Source organism: Bufo bufo, chromosome 1 (genome assembly GCF_905171765.1).
Source record: "Bufo bufo chromosome 1, aBufBuf1.1, whole genome shotgun sequence".
NCBI classification, from domain to species: domain Eukaryota; kingdom Metazoa; phylum Chordata; class Amphibia; order Anura; family Bufonidae; genus Bufo; species Bufo bufo.
Window position 1 is genome coordinate 270,756,815 of NC_053389.1, and position 24,992 is coordinate 270,781,806.

At 42.5% G+C, this 24,992-nt stretch overlaps 1 protein-coding gene and 1 long non-coding RNA gene across 2 annotated transcripts in view; one reads left to right on the forward strand and one right to left on the reverse strand.

Moving 5' to 3' along the window:
• Positions 1 to 24,992, reverse strand: part of PRMT8 (protein arginine methyltransferase 8) — a 374,391-nt gene that overhangs the window by 102,386 nt on the left and 247,013 nt on the right. The window lies entirely within an intron of this gene.
• LOC121007427 lies at positions 576 to 8,336 on the forward strand. Its single transcript, XR_005780414.1, has 3 exons — positions 576 to 586; positions 7,431 to 7,434; positions 8,159 to 8,336. It is a non-coding gene; the product is annotated as an uncharacterized LOC121007427 (long non-coding RNA).

Here is a 24,992-nt window from a genome sequence, read left to right on the forward strand (position 1 = left end):
ACAAGATTTAATATTGCATTATTAGATGTATCTTCTTCTCTTGTCCTTTAGGGGCGGTTCTTGCGTGGGAGGAAGAGAGGGGTGAAGATTAAATTTTTTTTTTTTTTTTTTCCCTCTCTTCTTCTCATGCAGTTCTGTTCCTGTGTCTCAGTGGTATATGCTGTGGGTGGGGTGCAAGCAGTCCAATTGCCAATCAATAATCCACAGCTGAATCACTGCTTTTACTCTGTATATAAGATTTGTCAGTCTTATTCTCTGTATCATGAGGAAGGATCTGTAATATATGTTGATCCGAAACATGTTGATGATATGAGCCTGATGTTTGGTTTTTAAGCACGTTTCCTAATAAAACACGCACTGCGAGGTGAAGCTGGACAATATTTTTTTGCTACTTCTCATCCTTGGTTCCGGTTCTGTGTCCGTGCTCCTCGGTGGTGTATGGTGAGGTGAGCTCCAACTTGGTGTTTTTACCTTGCCTCACAAATAGTGTAATATAGAGCAACCAAAAATCATATGTACCCTAAACTAGTACCAACAAAACTGCCACCCTATCCCGTAGTTTCTAAAATGGGGTCACTTTTTTGGAGTTTCTACTCTAGGGGTGCGTCAGGGGGGCTTCAAATGGGACATGTTGTCAAAAAACCAGTCCAGCAAAATCTGCCTTCCAAAAACCATATGGTATTCCTTTCCTTCTGTGCACTGCCGTGTGTAGTTTCTAGAATGGGGTCATTTTTGGGTGGTTTCTATCATGTAAGCCTCACAAAGTGACTTCAGACCTGAACTGGTCCCTAAAAAGTTTTTTTTTTTTAAATTTCTGAGAAATTTCAAGATTTGCTTCTAAACTTCTAATCCTTGTAATGTCCCCCAAAAACAAAATGTCATTCCCAAAATGATCCAAACATGAAGTATACATATGAGGAATGTAAAGTAATAACTATTTTTGTAGGTATTACTATGTATTATAGAAGTAGAGAAATTGAAACTTGCAAATTTGCAATTTTTTGCAAATTTTTGGCAAATTTGGTATTTTTTAATAAATAAAAATGATTATTTTTTTCTCCATTTTACCAGTGTCATGAAGTACAAAATGTGACGAAAAAACAATATCAGAATGGCCTGGATAAGTCAAAGCGTTTTAAAGTTATCACCACTTAAAGTGACACTGGTCAGATTTGCAAAAAATGGCCTGGTCCTTAAGGAGTTAAAAATAACATAAAAAAATCTTTCAAAATATTTTAAACATAAAAATGTGATTTACACAATAGGTGATTTTCTGATGACACATTCCTGTTAGTGCATGTACTTTTATAAATTCACAACTGATGGGTAGCTTATTTAATTTAAAACTTAACATTTATTAATGTCTAAGAGTAAAATAATGGGCCCTTCTATAATAAACACTCAAATTTGTAACCACTGGTTACACTAGTCTCCTGCAAAAATAATATCTACTCGGAGATGGGAGAGGACCAAATATAGGGATAGGAAAAATTCTAAATAGTAAAGATAGGATTAGAGGTACCAAGGCAGAAAGACACAATGCTGGGTCAAAGCCCTAGTTGTCCCTGTCTCTACCTCTCCTCCCCCCTGTCTAGTACATTAGCCCTATTGTCACCCTCCATAGATGTGGACTGCCCAGCTTTGCCCGATAGACAGAATATGGTCCCATAGGTCACATAGACATCCACCGGTTACAAGGAGAGCACTTGAACTGGCAAAAGATACGTAGTGAGTTTGAACAAGTACTGTCGCAGGATGACTGTGGATAACCCGCGGCCCTTAATCCAATCCACTCACGTATACAAATATAAATGATAAATTATCAGATAAACACAGTGTCCTGACGCGTTTCCTCAATGATGTCTGATTCATCAGGGGACAAAATTATATCCTAGAGGCCCCTTGATATGGGGTCACTTACTTAACCAAAATGAGGGATCACAGAGAGCCCACTGTTTTACCATGTCGGATTATACATCACAGTTCATCTTTTTATAGACGGCTGCACAATGATTCTTAAATCACAGTTAGGTCTCAATGTGAGCTTCAACCATACAGACGTTTCAATTGCAAAAATATACGGCCAAATTACCCTCTTGTTCAAGTGACCCAAAGAGTTTCTGGTCTTCAATCACAAATCACATATAAATTCAGTTAGTATAGTTTTCATTTAATGTGGGTGTTATCCAGGTGCAGGTGTCACCAGTCACAACTGATCTATAGGTGTATCCATCAGTGAGACTATTGTCCAAACATAGTGAACACACCCCGGATCAGATTACAAAAATATCTCATTACTTCAAGATGTTTATTTAGTGCACATTGCAACAGTCCTCCTGGCAGTGGTGTCACCAGTATGTATTTAAAGACTGTTCAATGATGTATGTTCATAAATGCTAAACCATTATGATGTGCAAGCATGTAAACATAATAAACTTATCTGTCCAGTTCTAGATGATAACTGTCCCCAGATATAGAGAGGTGGATGCTGCTCCTCGGTGTCCCGCATGTAGCAGTGGCAATGGAGCCGCATTCGCGGATCATTTAAAAAGCTGTGTCGCTCCGCCTATATCACACACCCCCTCAGCGTCATGCGGCGTCAATGAAGTTATCATGTGGTACATCAGCTGTTCAGCCATTAGTCACATGACAATGCTCCTTCCTAAGACGCTTGATGTAGCGGCGTTTTACTGTTGTCAGGTAACGATCCAGATAGTCAGCCCTCTCCATGAAACCGAGGCCCAAGCATTTAAAGTAACTAAGCAACCAGCCGTCGCTTGATATATGTCGATCGGCGCATGCTCTCTACTGCGCATGTGTGAGGCGGGTATATTGCAGTGCAAAGGTGAAGTCAGAGGGCAAATCTGCTTAACCCTTACTACCACTTTCGTTCCAATCTATTTTCCATTGGTCTGCCTGGTCTGCGGATCCCCAAAAGGAATGTCAGAGTTTATAAGGTTGGTCCTCAAATAACTGTCGCTCCTAAACAATCGCTATAACGCCCCCAAGGTCAGCGCTCACCCTCAATAAATATCCAAGCAAGATTTAGGATAGAATGGCGTAAAATGCCACTCCATGTATATACAGATCAATATATATCTCATTCGGCAGGGGTGGTGGGTGAGACCGGTTGATAGTGCTGACTAGCGGAGAGATAAGTTACGGTTCGATATAGCAGTTGAATGACAGTTGCTCATTCAAACCCGTGGGAACCACAGTTTGAAGGTGGAAGATCCACCACGTCTCTCTCTGCAAAATCCTCTGGTCCCAGTCTACTCCCCTTTTTGGTCTTGCGACCGCTTCAATTTCCATAAATCTCAGGCCAGACGTGTCACCACCGTGTGTCACATTTATATGTTTTGCCAGGGGCGTGTCTCTATTGTTTCTAATGTCACCCAGGTGTTCTCCCACCCGTCGTCGCAATTCACGGGTGGTTTTCCCTATGTATTCAAGACCGCATCTACAGTTTGCCCTATAGATCACTCCCTTGGTGCGACAATTGATAAAATGTCTGATTTGGTAGTTTTTACCGGTGACATTAGCACGGAACGACCGTCCGTGTGTAATGTGTGGGCACGCCACACAGCAACTACAGCGAAAAAATCCGACCGGACGCTGGAGCCATGTCTCTTTTATATCTCGTGTCTCACTGTAGTGGCTGTGTACAAGGCGATCCCTAAGGCTGAGGCCCCTACGGTAGGTGATCTGTACTGTTTCGGAGACTACCTTCTTAATGTCTGGATCAATAAGGAGAACCTCCCAGTGTCTTCTCAGTATATGTTTGACCTCGTCTGAGGCATCATCAAAGGTACCTATAAGGCATACGAGTCCACTCTCAGTTTTTTGGGGTTTTGAGTAGAGAAGTTCATCTCGCTCACTCTCACATGCTCTCCTAAAGGCAGATCTAAGGACCGCATCAGGATAGTCCCTCTCCCGAAATCGACTTCTTAGGTCATTGGCCCGTTCTTTAAAGGCATCCCAAGTGGAGCGGTTCCTCCTGATCCGCAGGTACTGTCCCACTGGTATTCCCCTTTTTAGGGGATAGGGATGATGGCTACTCCAGTGTAGAAGTGAGTTTGTGGAGGTGGGCGTCCTGAAGATACTTGTTTGTATCAAGTCCTCCTTTCCCCTTGAAATCAAGATGTCAAGAAAAGGCAAGGTATTCTTTTCAAAAACTGAGGTGAATTTCATGTTGATACAATTGATATTCAACTCCTTTACAAAGTCAGAGAAGTCCTTTTCTCCCCCTTTCCAGACAACAAAGACGTCGTCTATGAATCTTGCCCAAGTGGTGATACATGGGGTATATTTGCTGGATACATCACTAAAGACAAGGGTCCTCTCCCACCAGCCCAGGAACAGATTAGCATACGACGGGGCACATGAACTCCCCATCGCTGTGCCCCTGAGCTGGTGGTAGAGGACCCCGTCAAACAAGAAATAATTCCTTGTCAGGACAAAATTAAGCAAACGCAGAACAAAGGCATTGTGTGGATAAAATTGTTGTCCTCTGGTAGAGAGGAATGATTCCACTGCCCTCATTCCCAGTTCATGGGGTATGGAGGAATAGAGGGCCTCTACATCAATTGAGGCCAGGGATGTCCCCTCCTCCAAACTTATCCCCTCGAGGCGACCAAGATATGAGGGAAGTGTTTTGACAAATGGTGCTAAAATGTGATCCACATAGATCCCCAAATTTTGGGTCAAACTATTCACACCTGATACAATCGGGCGTCCTTTAACCGGAGTGCCACCCTTGTGGACTTTGGGTAAACTATAAAATGTGGCTACAGTTGGATGTTTTTTTATATAAGTAGTCAAATTCATCCCCTGAGATGAGATTTTCAATCTTGGCTAGTCGTAGTATATTGACTAAGTCCTTCTGATAGGTTACAGTGGGATCACCACCCAGCCTCTCATAAGTTTCTTTGTCATTAAGCAAGACCTGGCACATGTTTTTGTAGTCAATAGTATCCATCAGAACGATGTTACCCCCCTTGTCCGAGGGTTTGATGGTTAGATTTTTCTTTTTCTCTAGATCTAACAATGATTTGTATTCACTTTTACTACAATTAAAGCCACAGTGAAAGGAGGTAAGATTAGACAAGTCCCGGCAGACTTGGTTGACAAAGACGTCGATACACGTAGGGTCCCCCAAAGGTGGCATTTTGAGGCTCTTGTTTTTAAGAGAAGTAAAGGGACCTTTGCCCTCTTGAGGGATGCTGTCACTCAAACTATACAGAAGGCGGACATCTTGAAGGATGTCAGGTGAGATACCCATCTCCTTGCTCTCTCGTTTTTCAATGAGCGCAAAGTGTATTCGCCATCTGAGTTTTCTAGCGAAGAGGTGGATATCTCTAACCCAATTGAAAAGATTAAAGCTAGAGGTAGGGACAAAAGAGAGGCCCTTGCTAAGTACACACATTTCTGAGTCCTGAAGCTGCTGGTTGGAGAGATTAACTATTTGTTTGTGTTGCCTAACGGCCTGTTGGTCTGGGGTGGTGATTTCTGAAACCTTCGGTTGCGTAGAGGGTATGGTGTCTCTAAAAAATCGGACCCACCTTGATCCTGTCTACCTCTCGGATTATTCCTCTCCCCTCTGCCTCTGAAGTTCTGGGATTTCTTATAACCCCTACCCCTTCCTCTATATGCCTGACTTATCTCCCCCTCGTTTTCTGAGGCCTCAGTGTCACTGGATGTGATGTCCGCTTCCGGACGTTTTGTCTGTGGTATACTACGATCTAAGGTGGAATATACCCGGTTATCCCGAAAGTCTTGCAAGTCCCTGTTGAACTGGCGATGTTTTCGCTCTTTAAGGTGAAACTGGAATTTGTCATATCCCTATATTTGGTCCTCTCCCATCTCCGAGTAGATATTATTTTTGCAGGAGACTAGTGTAACCGGTGGTTACAAATTTGAGTGTTTATTATAGAAGGGTCCATTATTTTACTCTTAGACATTAATAAATGTTAAGTATTAAATTAAATAGGCTACCCATCAGTTGTGAATTTATATTGGATTAAAAGGGTTTAGCCCACTATTTAGTAACTGTAGTCTGACCTACTATAATTGGTTGTGTTATTATAGTACATGTACTTTTAGTTATTATATGTTGTATTGTGTTAGATATAGCGGCCATTGGTTTATGAAAAGGGATGATATATTTATGGTATTGGTATACACCGTTATTATAATTTTGTGATTGTTAAATTCATACCTCTCAGTGCCCATACAATTATTGGTTTATTACCAAAGGGGTGGGGTAGGGAAGTGTTTGGTGCTTATAGCATGCTTTTCATTGTTTTTAACCCTTATTGTCTGATTAATGAAATCACTTTTGATCATTTGGAGTCCATTACTTTATGGCCTATACGCATTGGGGGAGAAATATCAAAACTGGTGTAAAGGAAAACTGGCTTAGTTGCCCATAGGAACCAATCAGATTCCACCTTTTGTTTTTTAGAGCTCCTTTGGGAAATGAAAAGTGGAATCTGATTGGTTGCTATGGGCAACTAAGGTAGTTTTCCTTTATACCATTTTTGATAAATCTCCCCCATTGTCTGTTGTAGTCTTGTAATAAGAGTAAAATAACCACAGCCCCCCCCATGTTATACTTTGTTTAACTCTTGCAAACAATGCATAAAACAACTGTTAGTTATGATGATATCACAAGACATATGACATCATAGACATTGCATGATGTCACAATTGGTCCAGAATGTCCAAAGTTCTAAACCAGAACCATTTTGTGTCACATGAGATTGACAGGTGGAGGCGGACACGTTCAGGTAAGTAGCTCTTCCCTCCATGCTGAGACCTTCATACATCGTGTAGTTAGAGGCTGTGTTGTGAAATACCACACAATTAACAAGGGTGTAAGTAAGGGGTGGACACTGGGGCATGTGTAGTGGGTGCTGAGTGCCAGGTGATGCGCCAACATGCCACTTTACCTTGGCCAGGCTGTTAAGAAACTGGGCTAGGTCAGAAAATTCCACCCTCTGGTAAAGGTTAGTCTTCGGCTCTACCATTTATCCCCCCATCCCCTAGAAATCTCGACAACAAACCCTGTGGGACATATTTCTTGCTGTGACTGTCAGGACAAATCTTTAAAGGGAAGACATTTCTAAGAAATGTTCACAAACCTTATTTTATGGACAATGTGCACATCTGGGCATTATGCTTTGTCCCTCCTAAAGGCATCTGGACAACCCCTATATGAGAACTCCCTGGCAACCACTGGGGGGGACCCTGTTGTCTCCCCAGTACACAGGTGGTATGTTAATGGCCCATTTTCAAACGTATGGTCATCTGGAGCATGAGCTGCTCTTTGAAGTGTGTCGATCCTCTGGCTGAGTGGGGTCCCAGACTGTAATGTGGTTTTATATAGGTGCAGTCCTAGGAAGATTTTCCTGGAATTGTTCCTTCTACAGATCTGTGACGTTGATCATGTTCATGCAGGTTTAATGATGCAGATCTCCTCTGTATCATTATCATTCTGTAAATCTATATTATGGGGACTTGTTTGTGGTCTTTTTTAGAGTCTTAGGGGGCTATACACGGTATATTAATGTTATCTGAGCTGAACCTGCTGACTTTGGTGGAATAGGTAGATTTTTTTATGTGTATGGGGTGCCACAACCCTCCCCTTTTAACAAATGTTGAGGAAGAGAAGGCTTTGGTAGGTTGGAATTTAACATGACCACATTTTTATGCCTATGGGGGTGTCAGGGGGAATAGGTGTTGGCTGAAATATTGTCTGACTGTTAGCTATGATGATGTCAGAAGACACATGACATCATAGACACCACATGACATGCAAGTTCTAAACCAGAATCATCTTGGTTCATTTCAGCTTGAAGAGGACACATCCACATCCAGTGTGAAGCATTTGAAGCGAACAAGCCCAGAGAACTAGCTCTTCACTCAGGTCTGTAAGATTGTAAGCTCTTGGGAATAGGGCATGCACTGTATATTAGATTGTAAGCTCTGAGGAGCAGGACATGCACTGTATATAAGATTGTAAACTCTGAGGAGCAGGGTTTCTATTGTTCTATTAGACTGTAAGATCCGAGGAGAAGAAAATGAATTGTATATTAGACTGTAAGCTCTTAGGAGCAGAGCTTGTATTGCATGTTAGATTGTAAGCTCTTAGGATCAGGGCATGTACTGTATATTAGATTGTAAGCTCTGAGGAGCAGGTTGTCTCTTTCTTTCCAGGGTCAGCTCTCCGGAGCTTTATATTACATACATATATACAGCAATATGCAGCAGGACAGATGTAATTCAGGGAGAAATCCGATCGCCACATCTGGGGTCAGGAAGGAATTTTTTCCCCCCCTGAGCTAGAAATCTCCGGGGGGTTTGTTCGCCTTCCTCTGGATCTTTGGATCCGGTGGCTCTCATCTCAGGACAGTTTTGGACTGGTCTGAATGACCGCAGCAAGTTCTGTGGTCTCCACCGGTCCTGACCTGAGAGTCACTGTGATCCCTGTTTATTTTATTAAAGGGCCAGTAATATTTTATTACAATGTTGCTTATTGCTATTCCAATAAAAAAATAAAATAAAAATGATATATTGTGGTGTTTGTTTGTTTTTTATCTGGATTTGTCCTTACACAATGACCACGATGAGGCTGATTGTTGCCGCTCAGTGTTTTAGTACTAGTCATAGCTGCTAATCCAGTAAATAATAAAGCACATCATCTCCTAAACACATGGCGACAGCTGCAGGACTACATGGGAATTCATTACAATAAAGTACATTATCTTCTAAACACATGGTGGCAGCTGCAGGACCATGAAGTATAGGGGACTCCATTATAATAAAGTGTATCTTCTCCTAAACACATGGCGGCAGCTGCTGCAGGACCAGGAACTACATGGGAATTTATTACAATAAAATGTATTCTGTCATAAACACATGGCGGCAGCTGCTACAGGATCACGAACTGTAGGGGTCTCCATTATAATAAAGTGTACCATCTCCTAAACACATGGCGACAGCAGTTGAAGGACCAGGAACTTTGGAGGACTTCATTATAATAAAGTGTATTATCTCCTAAACATATGGCAGCAATTGCTACAGGACCAGGAACTATAGGGGACTCCATTATAATAAATTGCATCTTCTCCTAAACACATGGCAGCAGTTGCTGCAGGACCAGGAACTTTAGAGGACTTCATTATAATAAAGTGTATTATCGCCTAAACACATGGCGGCAACTGCTGCAGGACCAGGGACTATAGGGGTATCCATTATAATAAAGTGTATTATCTCCTAAACACATGGCAGCAGTTGCTGCAGGACCTGGAACTATAGGGGACTCCATTCTAATAGTGTATTATGTCCTAAACACATGGCGGCAGCTGCTACACGACCTGGAACTATATGGGACTCCATTATAATAAAGTGTATTATCTTCTAAACACATGGCAGCAGTTGCTGCAGGACCAGGAACTATAGGGGACTCCATTATAATAAAGTGTATTATCTCCTAAACACATGGCAGCAGTTGCTGCAGGACCAGGAACTATAGGGGACTCCATTATAGTAAAGTGGCACAGTACCTGCACTGTCTGTAATAGGTGCTCACAGGTTTTGGTATCTCTGCCGTCATAACCACTACACACACTGTTCTCAGCCAGGCTACGCACTTTCACGTGACACACAATATTGCACAAAGCACTGCTTACAGGCTGTAGGCTGGTCTTTATTATAGGCCTATCTTTTATACAGGCCTTAGCTGCTTGCAGGATGCAAGGACTAGGTAGATTCTCTCTACCCCTTAGGCCCCTTTCACACGGGCGAGAATTCCCTGCGGGTCCAATGCGTGAGGTGAACGCATTGCACCCGCAATGAATCCGGACCTATTCACTCCAATGGGGCTGTGCACATCAGCGGTGATTTTCACGCATTACTTGTGCATTGCGTGAAAATCGCAGCATGCTCTATATTAGAAGTGAATGGGGCTGCGTGAAAATCGCAAGCATCCGTAAGCAAGTGCAGATATGGTGTGATTTTAACGCATGGTTGCTAGGTGACGATCGGGATGGGGACCCGATCTTTATTATTCTGCCTTATAACATGGTTATAAGGGAAAATAATAGCATTCTTAATACAGAATGCTAAGTAAATTAGGGATGGAGGGGTTAAAAATATAAAAAAAAATATTAAACTCACCTCATCCACTTGTTCGCACAGCCCGGATTCTTTTCTTTCTTATTCTTTCAGGACCTTGGAGGAAAAGGACCTTTGGAGACGTCACTGTGCTCATCACACGGTCCATCACCATGGTGATGGACCGTGTGATGAGCGCAGTGACGTCACCAAAGGTCCTTTTCCTCCCAGGTCCTCGAAGAAGAAAGAAGACGAGCCGGGCTGCGCGGTGAGGTGAGTTTAATTTAAATTTTTATTTTTTTAACCCCTCCATCCCTAATTTACTGTATTAAGAATGCTATTATTTTCCCTTATAACTATGTTATAAGGGAAAATAATAAAATCTACACAACACCTAACCGAAATATGAACTTCTGTGAAGAAGTCCGGGTTCGGGTCTGGGTACCAAAAATGCAGATTTTTCTCAGGCGCGTGCAAAATGCCTTAAAAGGCTTTGCACTCGCGCTGAAAAATTGTGCATTTTCCCGCAAGGCACCCGCATCTTTTCCCGCAACGCCCATGTGAAAGAGGCCTTAGCTCCAGCCTCAATTCCTCTGTGGTATTTGGCCTGTTTCCCTAGCTACTCCCCGGCGTGTTGCACCATTTTTCTAGTACTAATCACTTCTGCTAGGGCAGTAATGCAGATATGGTGAACCTGGGAGAGCCGGTCACAGGGGGATACTCGTGCAGCAGGTGGCAGCAAAAATAGGAGTGGTCTTTTTGATTGGTGTGGTTTACATAATAAGGCATGGCTAATCTATATAAGATACCATAGTAGCGGTAACATACCAATCTCATTACATGAGTAAGGGTCACACTTTAAGATCCCAAACGTGTAGACGCTAACGCTGTCTGTCTATACTGTGTCATTGGATATATTATTGCTTTAAAGAATAAAGGCTATCACTTTTATATTGCAAACTAGACGTCTCTCCTTGTTTTGGATTATACTCAGTGCCTGGTTCCAGGCTGATCCGTGCCTCCCCAAGTGAGTGCAGGTGAGCTGAGCCCTTTACTGCCGTTGAATTTCATTGCATAAACATAGCACCATATCCACATACAGTACCAGAACCAAGATACACATATAAGGCACCAGTTCAAAGATAATGCATAAATACAGCACCAGAGCCAAGCTCATAACATAAATACAACACCAGAACCAAGCATGACACATATATACAACACCAGAACCAAGCTTATTATATAAAAACAACACCAGAAGTTTATTACCAGTTTATTACACAAATACAGCACCAGAACCAAACTCAGGACATTTACAGTATACAGCAGCAGAACCAAGCACAATACACACACACACACACACACACACACACGTGTATATATATATATATATATATATATATATATATATAAACACAGGGTGGCCCATGAAAAAAGTATCCTCTAGTTGCGTCTAGCGATAGTGCAATACAAGGGCCAGGGTGCAAATTCTACCATTGCACCCCTTATAGACAGCAGTAGCGCACGGCGTCATTGGTTGCTATGACGCCGTGCGCTTCATGCCGCCGCTGCACTACAGTTATACACTCGTATAGATCATATAGTGTGTATTACTATTACTGTAGTGCAGCGGCGGCATGAAGCGCACGCGTCATAGCAACCAATGATGCCGTGCGCTCCTGCTGTCAGCAGGATGCCAGGCCGGGATACCACAGACCGCTCACGTCCATGTTCCACGGCCGTGTTTATTCGGCCTTAAAGGCATTGTCCGGGTTCAGAGCTGAATCCGGACATATTCCCTTCCTCCCCCACTCAGCCCCTCTGACATGAGCATCGGAGCATTTTATGCTCCAATGCTCTCTCTTACCCTGCACTGTATCAGGCAGGGCAAAGGCTGTTTGTTCATATTTTTAACACTGCTAGGCAGAGGCTTCTGCCTAGCAGTGTTCTTGGTGACGTCACTGGCACTGATGGGTGAGCTTTAGCTCTTCCCTAGGTGTTTTACAGGCTAGTGCAGTACTAAAGCCTGTCCATTCGAATTCTCCGCCTAGCTTACCCATGGAGAGCCCAGTACGTCACCGAATCTCCAGGAAATGCCCTTATCCTGCGTGATTCAGCGCAGGGAAAGGAATAGCATCGTCAGAGGGGCTGAGTGGGGGAAAAAGGAGATACGTCAGGGTTCAGCTCTGAACCCGGACAACACCTTTAATGCCTTATTTTAGGTTTCATCTACAAGGAAAAAATAATAATAGTTAAAGGCTGGAAATGTGCCACTTGGTAACTTTTACTCAGTATCTTAGTAGGCCTTTCAACTGACCCGGATGTGTCACTTATTCTTGCCAATAAATTAATTTATACTTGTTGATTAATCTAAACTTTGTAGCTAATTACTATCCCTGCAATTAAACGCTACAGTTCAGCCAAGTGTGTGAATCTAGATAGGCAGTCATGTGGCTTAATTGTCCCAGCCTTGTTTCATCACAGCCATGAAAGCAGTGTTGATTTAGGCAGTCTTGTGTGAACTCTTAAAGACTTCAACATGGGGAACTCTAACAGCTCTCCTTAGATTTCCCTCTCCAAGACAGGAACTCATTGTTCCCCTCTTGGTCACACCTGATTGAACACTGAGTGGTATAAATCTAAGGTCCTAGGTCTTTTCAGACCTTGCTCTTTCCAAATGCAACATCTCTCAAGTGCAACTCTTAAGTGCACAGACTGAATTATACCAGAATTGGACCAGAAGGGGACCACAGGTAATTACAGACATAGTTAATGCAAACAATGTTTAAATTTTTCATCTTACTCTTCCCACTTGTCAACAACCTCCTGAAATACCCCCACGTTCATTCACCTAGCAAGGAACTATTCATCTCTCCCTCCATCTTACCTTCTCATCTGACAGCTTGCACAAGCATGCTTGGCAACATAAAACACTTCCTTCCCAAACACACACAGATACCTCCTGCCCTCTCCTATTCTCACCTACTAACACTTTCTCTGCTTCTCCTTACTGCTGGTGATATCTCTCCAAATCCAGGGCCCCCTCAGCAAATCCCCACTATCACCTCTACGTCCCAATACAAATCTCCTTCTACAAATTTCTGCAACCCCTTAAACCTAATAACCATTCCTGTGACCCCTGCTCCTTTGGTTCCTCTTGCAGGAACATTATGGAACGCACGCTCTGTCTGTAACAAACTGTTGTACATTCATGAACTTTTCATCTCTCAAAACCTTTCCTTGCTGGGTCTCACAGAAACATGGCTGACATCCTCTGACACCTCCTCCCCTGCTGCACTCTCATATAGTGGATTTCAATTCACTCACACCCCCCCCGCCCCGGCTGCAAACATGGTGGAGGAGTTGGTCTTCTCCTATCAGACACCTGCTCCTACATCCCAACTCCACTGCCACCCTCCATTAAGCTCACCTCATTTGAAGTACACTCTGTTCGCATCTACTCTCCCTCTAACCTCCAAGTAGCCGTCATTTACCGCCCCCCAGGCCCAGCCACCATCTTTCTTGACCACTTTAACACCTGGCTACTACACTTTCTTTCTGCCGACATCCGCACTATCATCATGGGTGACTTCAACATCCCTATTGACAACTGCCACTCAGCCGCCTCTAAACTCCTATCGCTCTCTTCCTCCTTCGGCCTATCACAGTGGTCTTCAGTTCCCACCCACAGAGATGGTCACACTTTGGATCTTATCTTTATCCGCCTCTGCTCCCTATCTAACCTTTCTAATTCGCCTCTCCCCCTATCCGACCACAACCTACTCACCTTCTCTTCATTGGTCTCTTCTGCTGCTCCCCCAGTCCACACACTAGCACACCCCCTGCAGAAACCTTAAACATCTAGGCTTGCTTTCTGACTCTCTTCTCCCACTCTCTACCATCTGTTCCCTCCAAGACCCAGATGCTGCTACCACCCTATATAACACCACAATAAGTACAGCTCTGGACACTGTTGCCCCCTCACACACAACAAAACCCAAAAAATTAACAGACAACCCTGGCACACCAACCTGACCAAAAAACTCAGACAAGCTTCCAGGGCTGCTGAGCGGCGATGGAAGAAATCCCATTCAAAAGATCATTTCACCATATACAAGCAATCCCTACTCATATTCAAATCCTCACTCGCTGATGCAAAACAGGCCTACTTCTCATCTCTCATATCTTCCCTTTTTAGCACTTTTAACTCCCTTCTCCGTCCCCCAGCGCCCCCACCCTCTCCTCTGTTCTCAGCTGAGGACTTTGCCAAATATTTCAAACAAAAGATAGTTAACATCAGAGAAAGCTTCACTACACAGTCCCCACAGACCCTCTACACAACTGCTCGGTCCTCTTCTCCCAAAACCCGCTTCTCCACCATTACAGAAGAAAAACTCTCCACTCTACTCTCCAGATCACATCTCAGCACCTGTGCACTTGACCCAATCCCATCCCACCTTATCCCTAATCTCACCACAGTGTTTATCCCAGCCCTAACTCATCTCTTCAACCTATCACTAACCTCTGGTGTCTTCCCCTCTGCTTTTAAACACGCTACCATTACACCCATGCTCAAAAAGCCTTCACTTGACCCATCTTCTTTGTCCAGTTATCGCCCCATATCACTGCTTCTGTATGCCTCAAAGCTACTTGAACAACATGTCCATTCTGAACTGTCCTCTCACCTTTCCTCCTGCTCCGTCTTTGACCGCCTACAATCTGGCTTCCACTGCCCTCACCAAAGTCACCAATGACCTCCTGACAGCCAAAACCAAGAAACAATACTCTGTCCTCCTTCTCCTTGACCTGTCCTCTGCATTCGACACTGTTGACCACTCCCTTCTGTTGCAAACTCTCTCATCTCTTGGCATCACTGACCTGGCCCTCTCCTGAATCACATCATACCTCACAGACCGGACGTTTAGCGTCTCCCACTCCCGCACCACCTCCTCGTCTCATTCCCTCTCTGTTGGTGTCCCGCAAGGCTCTGTCCTAGGACCCCTGCTCTTCTCTATCTACACTTTTGGCCTGGGACAGCTCATAGAGTCCCATGGGTTTCAGTATCACTCCTACGCTGACGACACACAAATCTACCTCTCTGGTCCAGACATCACCACCTTATTATCCAGAATCCCACAATGTCTATCTTCTATATCATCCTTATTCTCCTCTCGCTTTCTAAAACATAACATGGATAAAACAGAATTCATCCTCTTTCCCCCATCTTGCTCAACCCCCCCAACGGACCTATCTACACTGCGTGCAGAATTATTAGGCAAATGAGTATTTTGACCACATCATCCTCTTTATGCATGTTGTCTTACTCCAAGCTGTATAGGCTCGAAAGCCTACTACCAATTAAGCATATTAGGTGATGTGCATCTCTGTAATGAGAAGGGGTGTGGTCTAATGACATCAACACCCTATATTAGGTGTGCATACTTATTAGGCAACTTCCTTTCCTTTGGCAAAATGGGTCAAAAGAAGGACTTGACAGGCTCAGAAAAGTCAAAAATAGTGAGATATCTTACAGAGGGATGCAGCACTCTTAAAATTGCAAAGCTTCTGAAGCGTGATCATCGAACAATCAAGCGTTTCATTCAAAATAGTCAACAGGGTCGCAAGAAGCGTGTGGAAAAACCAAGGCGCAAAATAACTGCCCATGAACTGAGAAAAGTCAAGCGTGCAGCTGCCAAGATGCCACTTGCCACCAGTTTGGCCATATTTCAGAGCTGCAACATCACTGGAGTGCCCAAAAGCACAAGGTGTGCAATACTCAGAGACATGGCCAAGGTAAGAAAGGCTGAAAGACGACCACCACTGAACAAGACACACAAGCTGAAACGTCAAGACTGGGCCAAGAAATATCTCAAGACTGATTTTTCTAAGGTTTTATGGACTGATGAAATGAGAGTGAGTCTTGATGGGCCAGATGGATGGGCCCGTGGCTGGATTGGTAAAGGGCAGAGAGCTCCAGTCCGACTCAGACGCCAGCAAGGTGGAGGTGGAGTACTGGTTTGGGCTGGTATCATCAAAGATGAGCTTGTGGGGCCTTTTCGGGTTGAGGATGGAGTCAAGCTCAACTCCCAGTCCTACTGCCAGTTTCTGGAAGACACCTTCTTCAAGCAGTGGTACAGGAAGAAGTCTGCATCCTTCAAGAAAAACATGATTTTCATGCAGGACAATGCTCCATCACACGCGTCCAAGTACTCCACAGCGTGGCTGGCAAGAAAGGGTATAAAAGAAGAAAATCTAATGACATGGCCTCCTTGTTCACCTGATCTGAACCCCATTGAGAACCTGTGGTCCATCATCAAATGTGAGATTTACAAGGAGGGAAAACAGTACACCTCTCTGAACAGTGTCTGGGAGGCTGTGGTTGCTGCTGCACGCAATGTTGATGGTGAACAGATCAAAACACTGACAGAATCCATGGATGGCAGGCTTTTGAGTGTCCTTGCAAAGAAAGGTGGCTATATTGGTCACTGATTTGTTTTTGTTTTGTTTTTGAATGTCAGAAATGTATATTTGTGAATGTTGAGATGTTATATTGGTTTCACTGGTAAAAATAAATAATTGAAATGGGTATATATTTGTTTTTTGTTAAGTTGCCTAATAATTAAGCACAGTAATAGTCACCTGCACACACAGATATCCCCCTAAAATAGCTAAAACTAAAAACAAACTAAAAACTACTTCCAAAAATATTCAGCTTTGATATTAATGAGTTTTTTTCGGTTCATTGAGAACATGGTTGTTGTTCAATAATAAAATTAATCCTCAAAAATATAACTTGCCTAATAATTCTGCACTCCCTGTATCACGATCAATGGCTGCACACTCTCCCCGGTCAACCAAGTCCGCTGCCTTGGAGTGACCTTGGATTCTGCCCTCTCCTTCAGACCGCACATCCAAGCACTTTCCACCACCTGCCGCCTCCAACTCAAAAATATCTCCCGCATCCGTGCTTTCCTTAACTTTGAATCTTCGAAAATGCTTGTACATGCCCTCATCATCTCCTGCCTAGACTACTGCAACACTCTCCTCTGTGGCATTCCATCTAGCACTCTCGCACCCCTCCAATCTATCCTCAACTCTGCTGCCCGACTAATCCACCTCTCACCCTATTACTCCTCTGCCTCTCCCCTCTGCCAATCCCTTCACTGGCTCCCCATTGCCCAGCGAATTCACTTCAAAGTACTAACAAATACATACAAGGCCGTCCATAACCTGTCCCCTCCCTACATCTCTGAGCTACTTTCCCGATACACCCCCACACGTACTCTACGATCCTCACAAGACCTCCTTCTCTCCTCTTATCGCCTCTTCCCACAATCGCCTCCAAGATTTCTCCCGTACATCCCCCATACTCTGGAACTCGCTACCCCAACATATCAGACTCTCACCTACAGTGGAATCCTTCAAAAGAAACCTGAAAACCCACCTCTTCAGACAAGCCTGCAACCAGTGACCCTGCTGCCTCCATACCGCCATGACCAACTTCACCCACACTTACTGTGTCCTTCTCCCATACCATGTAGATTGTAAGCCCTCACGGGCAGGGCCCTCTCTCCTTCTGTACCAGTCTGTAACTCGTCTTGTTTATGATTAGTGCAATTGTCTGTATTATGTATGTATACCTCTTCTCATATGTACAGCGCTATGGAATGAATGGCGCTTTAATAATAAATAATAATAATAATAAAATTGCTCATTGGACCTGTGTTGTTTTATATTATTTATGCTTCCTCTCAGAAGTACAGTGCCATGGAATTAATGGTGCTTTCAAATAAATAATATTAATAACTCAGAGCCCATGCAGATTACCATAGAGATGTTGGATGGCTCTATAGTACATCGCCCACAGTCTGCTTTGGGTAAATACTGTACCTCTGTATGTCATTATTTGTATATAGAGGCACATGGGAGCATACAGGATACATATTCTTCTCTAGAAACATCTCCCTAAAGTACTCCCTATGTCCCTGTACTTGTACTTCAGAAACCATGGACAGATGACTTCCTGACATTAACAAATGGTGAGACTTTAACCTATCATATGACCATCACAGGCTCACTGAGGCTTTGTTCACGTCATATTTGAGCCTTCAGAAGTACTAATACTGACAGTAATGCACTAGGAACTTAAGTCCTGAAAAAAACTTAAAAATGGCCCCATGTTGCAAGATGGGTCCAGATTGACAGAAACCGGTGCAACACAAGAAGGCAAGACCAACAGAAGAAGGTAGGGACAACAGAAGTAGGCAGGGCCTGCAATACCATAGTGCAGCACAACATACCATCCCAGCAGAACCAAATATCACAGTGCAGCACAAAGTACTGCTACCCTCGCTACAGTATTCAATGGTATCAATTTCCCAAGGATCAGATTGTTATATACCTGGCCAGCGGCTGCGAGTAGGGCTTTGGCGGTCCTCTGGGCCTCATCACACCGGGAACTTTCCCTGTAGGGTTTATGGCCAGTCCACCCCTGCATACTGATCTATACCTCCAAAGGAAGGCTTGGGCATATACTACTGTATAAGCATATAGTGACATAAATTGCCCATAGGCCTCATCATTGAATAAATAAGTTGTGCTATTTAATACAGTAAAAAGTATGGTCATGCACATCTCCCTGACATAAAACGAATGTGATAAAACGATGCTCAGTGAATAGGTTTGACATACTCTAAGCATCAGGAGCTTTCCTGGCACAGACCAGCAACATGCTAAAACACGATGTGAAGAGAGAGAATAGTATGGTATGGGTTAAAGTTTTTCTGTTAAACACATTTTTTTTATTCATTTTCCATGTCACTAAGTGAAGAAAAACAAACAAGATACAGAAATACTACATTTTCAGATAGGTCCTTGAGTACTCATAATAGTTGAATGCATCATGCTGCTTTTCAGCTTGTACAGTGTACAATGAGGGCAGGGTGGGTTCACATTATGTTTTATGCCTCAGTTTGACGTATACATTACAGAAAAAAAGGATACAAAAACGCAGAACTGGTAAAAAGAAGAATACTTTTTTTTTTTACAATGGAACCCTATGGAGAACTGATGCCTCTGTATGGCATCAGTCCGAGACATACGTTTAAATGTTATGTTTTTTTGTATACGTTAAACAGGGAAAAACGTGATGTGAACCCACCCTAACTCCTCTGTTTTAAAGTTGGAGGGAAAAGCCCTAACTATTTATAGTAAAAATTTGGGTTAGCTCACGTTTAACTCTCCCTGCCAGGGCCTGATTGGCAACGTACCTTACCAGGAAATTCCCAGTGGGCCGAAGTTCCTGCTCTGCTTAGGAGTGCCCTGCCTAACTCCATATATCGAGTCATCCTTGGGAGTATCCCCAAACAATGTTAGCGTTCTGATGGGTATGAGGATACTCCAGTGTATTTAAAAGTATTCTTGTCTCTGCTTTTAAACTGTTACCACAGGGATTCATACCCATTTAACCTCCTGCTTAATAGACAGAAGCCTTGCTACAAGGCTACAAAGTACACCATGGTCTATGGGAAGACTTTTGCTAGCTAAAAATCTTAATTAGTATGAATGTAAAATGCTTTGGTATCTACAGATACATCTCTGTATACCAGGACATTAGGCTAACAATATAAGCCTAATTTATTTAATAATCACAAAAATATAATGGAGCAAAACAGCTATCTCTCTTTAAAAAAATAAAAAATAAATATATAAATATATATATATATATATATATATATATATATATATATATAAAAAGTCGGGCAGCACTCCTTTAATTTGGTTGAAAGATGGGTGCCAGCGGTAATCCCTCGATTCAGGATGATGAACAAATAATAAAAGTCTGCACATGACATATAGAAACGTTTCGGTTCTCTCACAGAATCTTTTTCAAGCCAAGTGAAAAAGGTTCTGTGAGAGAACCGAAACGTTACTATATGACATGTGTGAATAAATAGCAATTTTTTTTCATCTTTCAAGGAGTGCTGCGGACTTTTATTATTTATATATATATAATGTATTTTGCTCCATTATATTTTGTTAATTACAAAAAAAAAAAAAAAAAAAACTTCTGGGGTTATCCCAGAATTCAAACCCACAAACGTTGTGTATGGACCTGCACCTTACCAATGTACTACAGAGCACACTACTATGTTGGAAGAGAATTTCTGTAACTGAAAACCTTCATTAGTATTTCTGTACAATGTTCTCTATACCAGTACATTTTGGCTAGACAAATTGGTTGGTCACAGTATGCTCTTTAGCACACCAGGTAAGGCAGCAATCATCTTATACAAAACTCTAAGTTCAAGTCCTGGGGTAGCAGCAAGACGCTGATTTATTTAGTAATCACACAAATACTCTGGGGCAAGATTTAGTAATCACAAAAATGTGATGGAGCAGAATAATTAACATACAACACACACAAATATATATATATAGAGAGAGCTCAAATGTATTTATTATTACATTTTTGTGATTACTAAATACCATATTTTTTGGCTTATAAAACATACCTGCCCATACGACACACTTAGGTTTTAGAGGAGGAAAATAAGAAAAATATATTTTTCATCAGAGCTCAGTTCAGACCACCAATCAAACCCCCAATGTTAATTATAGCTCAGGTCAGACCTCCTATGTTAATCGGACCTCAGCTCAGACCCCCAATTAGATCCCCAATGTTAATTAGACCTCAGCTGAGACCCTCAATGTTAATAGGACCCCCAATCAGACCTCAGATCAGAATACTAATGTTAATAAGACCTTAATCAGACCTCAGATTAGGCCCCCCAATGTTAATAAAGCCCCTATTTAACCCCCAATGTTAATAAGGCCCCTTTTCAGATCTCAGATCAGAACCCCAATAAAACCGTAGATCAGATGCCCAGTTGTTATAAGGCCCCCAATCAGACCTCAGATCAGACCTCCTTGTAAATAAGCCCCTATTTGAAGCAGACCTCAGATCACACGTCCTTGTAAATAAGCCCCTGTGTGAAGCAGACCTCAGATCAGAGGGGAAAAAATAAGCTAAGAGTACTTTCACACTTTATTGTTTAAGTTTTCCGGTATTGAGATCCGTCATAGGGGCTCAATACCGGAAAAAAAAACGCTTAAATTTTGTCCCCATTCATTGTCAATGGGGACAAAGGTGAACTGAACAAAACGTAATCCTCCAAAATGCATTCTGTTCCATTTAGTTACGTTCCCAGACCGGAGAGAAAAGCGCAACATGTTGTATTTTGCTTTACGTCCTGGCATGCGGAGCAAGACGAATCCGGCATTACCCCCATTGCAAGTCAATGAGGACAGATCCGTTTTCTCTGCCACAATCTGTCACAATAGAAATCTGAACCGTCCCCAATTGACTTTCAATGGAGTTAATGACGGATCCGTCTTGGCTATGTTAAAGATATGTAGATGGTTGTATTATCAGTAATGGAAGCATTTTTGCTGGACCCTGCCAGATCCAGGAAAAACGCTAGTGTGAAAGTAGCCTAACTTACAGTACAGACCAAAAGTTTGGACACACCTTCTCATTCAAAGAGTTTTCTTTATTTTCATGACTATGAAAATTGTAGATTCACACTGAAGGCATCAAAACTATGAATTAACACATGTGGAATTATATACATAAGGGCTCATTCAGACGGCCGTATGCTGTCCGCAAAAATACTGAATGCTATCCGTTTTTTTGCGGATCCGCAAAAAAAATGAAACATGTCCTATACTTGTCCGTGAAAATCAGGACATGGCCCCATTGAAGTCTATGGGTCCGCAAAAATACTGAATGCTATCCGTTTTTTGCAGATCCGTTTTTTTGCGGATCCGCAAAAAAACGGATAGCATTCAGTATTTTTGCGGACAGCATACGGCCGTCTGAATGAGCCCTAACAAACAAATGTGAAACAACTGAAAATAGGTCATATTCTAGGTTCTTCAAAGTAGCCACCTTTTGCTTTGATTACTGCTTTGCACACTCTTGGCATTCTCTTGATGAGCTTCAAGAGGTAGTCCCCTGAAATGGTTTTCACTTCACAGGTGTGCCCTGTCAGGTTTAATTAGTGGGATTTCTTGCCTTATAAATGGGGTTGGGACCATCAGTGGATACACAGCTGATAGTCCTAATGAATAGACTGCTCGAATTTGTATTATGGCAAGAAAAAAGCAGCTAAGTAAAGAAAAACTAGTGCCCATCATTACTTTAAGAAATGAAGGTCAGTCAGTCAACCGAAAAATTGGGAAAACTTTGAAAGTAAGGGCTATTTGACCATGAAGGAGAGTGATGGGGTGCTGCGCCAGATAACCTGGCCTCCACAGTCACCGGACCTGAACCCAATCGAGATGGTTTGGGGTGAGCTGGACCACAGAGTGAAGGCAAAAGGTCCAACAAGTGCTAGGCATCTCTGGGAACTCCTTCAAGACTGTTGGAAGACCATTTCAGGGGACTACCTCTTGAAGCTCATCAAGAGAATGCCAAGAGTGTGCAAAGCAATAATCAAAGCAAAAGGTGGCTACTTTGAAGAACCTAGAATATGACATATTTTCAGTTGTTTCACACTTGTTTGCTATGTATATAATTCCACATGTGTTAATTCATAGTTTTGATGCCTTCATAGTCATGAAAATAAAGAAAACTCTTTGAATGAGAAGGTGTGTCCAAACTTTTGGTCTGTACTGTACCTCTGCTTCTCCGGACGCCAGAGCTCCTAACATCCAGTGTGCTCCCTGGTCTTCATGCTGCGCTGTGCTGTGACTCGATGGCGTGCAGCTTAAGGTCACAGAGTGCCGACGTCATTACTCTATGCGCAGTCACAGCACAGCCAGCAGCAGAGGAAGGCCAGGAAGCAGTGAGTACAGAGCCAGGGGAGTACTTTGTTCACCACTTCCCGGTCCTACTGTACTAATGACATACCTCCCAACTTTTTGGACGTTCAAAGAGGGACACTTATGGTTCATTGTGTGAAAGATCAATTTTTCCTGCATATCTTTACACTTCATATCTATATACTTCACTCTTATGAAATACTGCAAAATTTGATTATAGAAATTTCAAAAATTCAAATTGCATCAATAATCAAATAGTCAGGGTCTAATATGCACATAAGAGCCAGCCAAACACTTTCTGGATCAACATTATAATTGTAATAATGAAAATCTATACTTCAGATCAATAAGAGGGACATTTATAGAGCAAAGAGGGACAGAGGGACTTGGGTCAAAAATAAGGACTGTCCCCTCCAAAAGATTGACACTTAGAAGGTTTGCTAATGAGCGCTTCCATCATGAAAGCACTCATTAGTATTTGCCCCATAAGACACTCTGACATTTTTCCCGCACTTTGGCGTGAAAAAAGTGCATATTATAGGGTGAAAAATATGGTAATTTAGACTTTTGCTGTTAACTCAGTATTCTGGTATACAGAGGTGTATCTGTAGATACCAGTGCATTGTACTGGAACACTAGTACAGGTTTTTAGTTAGAGAAATTCCACTTGCCCACAACTGTCAAGCCTGTGGCTCAGCTACGTGATGCAGAAGGTCCCTGGTTTGAGACCCACCAGTGACAATTTGGATAAAAGGGGAATAAAAGTATTTAAATACATAGGGGTGTTTTCAATCAATATTATAATGCTCAAGGCCCTAGTTATACGGGGGAATGACTTTTTATTTTAACCCTTTCCCGACTTCCGCTATACATGTACAGTCTGTGGGAGCAGAGATCAAACGCATTGTCATTGTTGCGCACAAAATGCCAGTACTATTAAAATATAAATGTATTTATTCCATATGGTGAACTCCAAAATGGGAAAAAAAATCTAAACTGTGGATTCGCAGTTTTTTTGTTGCTTGATCTCCCCAAAATACTGAATAGAAAAATGATCAAAAAGGCATATTCCAAAATGGTATCAATAAAAATTGCAGACTGCCCCCCCCCCCAAAAAAAAAGGCCACACCTTCTGCCAGTTTGACTCTGCCTACAACATAGGGCCAATTCTATGTTTTATTCCAGGGACACTTTGAGTTCCCAATCCGCCCCTGCTCTCTGTACAGTGATATTGGCATACATCACAGAGCATGCTCACAACAGTTCTACATTTTTCTTATGGTCAGGGGCCTGCTACCTGCAAACCCCTGGAACTGCTGTTAAAGGTTTTTCCTGGTACTTAGTCCTCAGGATAGGTCATTATCAATATCAGATTGGGTGGGGGGGCAACACACCTCACCCCCACCAATCAGCTGTCCGTGGCAGCTGCTAACACCAGAAACTATACAATGGACCGACCTGGAAGTAAAATGTTAAATATCTATAGATAACTCAATTCAATAGGCGCAATCCTCACACTGTGTACTGTACCTCTAAAGAAAAGGGAGAATAGGCAGTTATTTTACTGGCAGCTTTTGTTCTACCCTTTTGTAATAAGTATATATTATACCGGTATTGAAAGATTAAGACCTCAATGGAAATTTTCTGACAGATATCGACTGAATAAAGCAATTACTTGTCATTAGACCTTTCATATATTGTTAGTCATGCTATTAAAGTCTAAAGGTAAAAAGTGTGGGCGTCATACAGTAAATTGCACGAGGGTCGGTACTATGTATATGATGCATTGTTTAACGGAAAAATGTCTTATTCTATTAATATTTGATGCTGTTAAAATAAGAGTGAAGCTATAAGGGCTCTATAAGGGCTCTTTCATGTTTGTGAGTTTTCCATGCAATACGTGTAGCGAACACATAGCATCCGGACTGACTCCTGACCCATTCATTTCAATGGATCTGTGCACATCATCTCTATGTTCTATTTTGTATGCTTTTCACGCAGCTCTAGCTCCATAGAAGTGAATGGGGTTTCCATGAAAAACTGATTTTTCA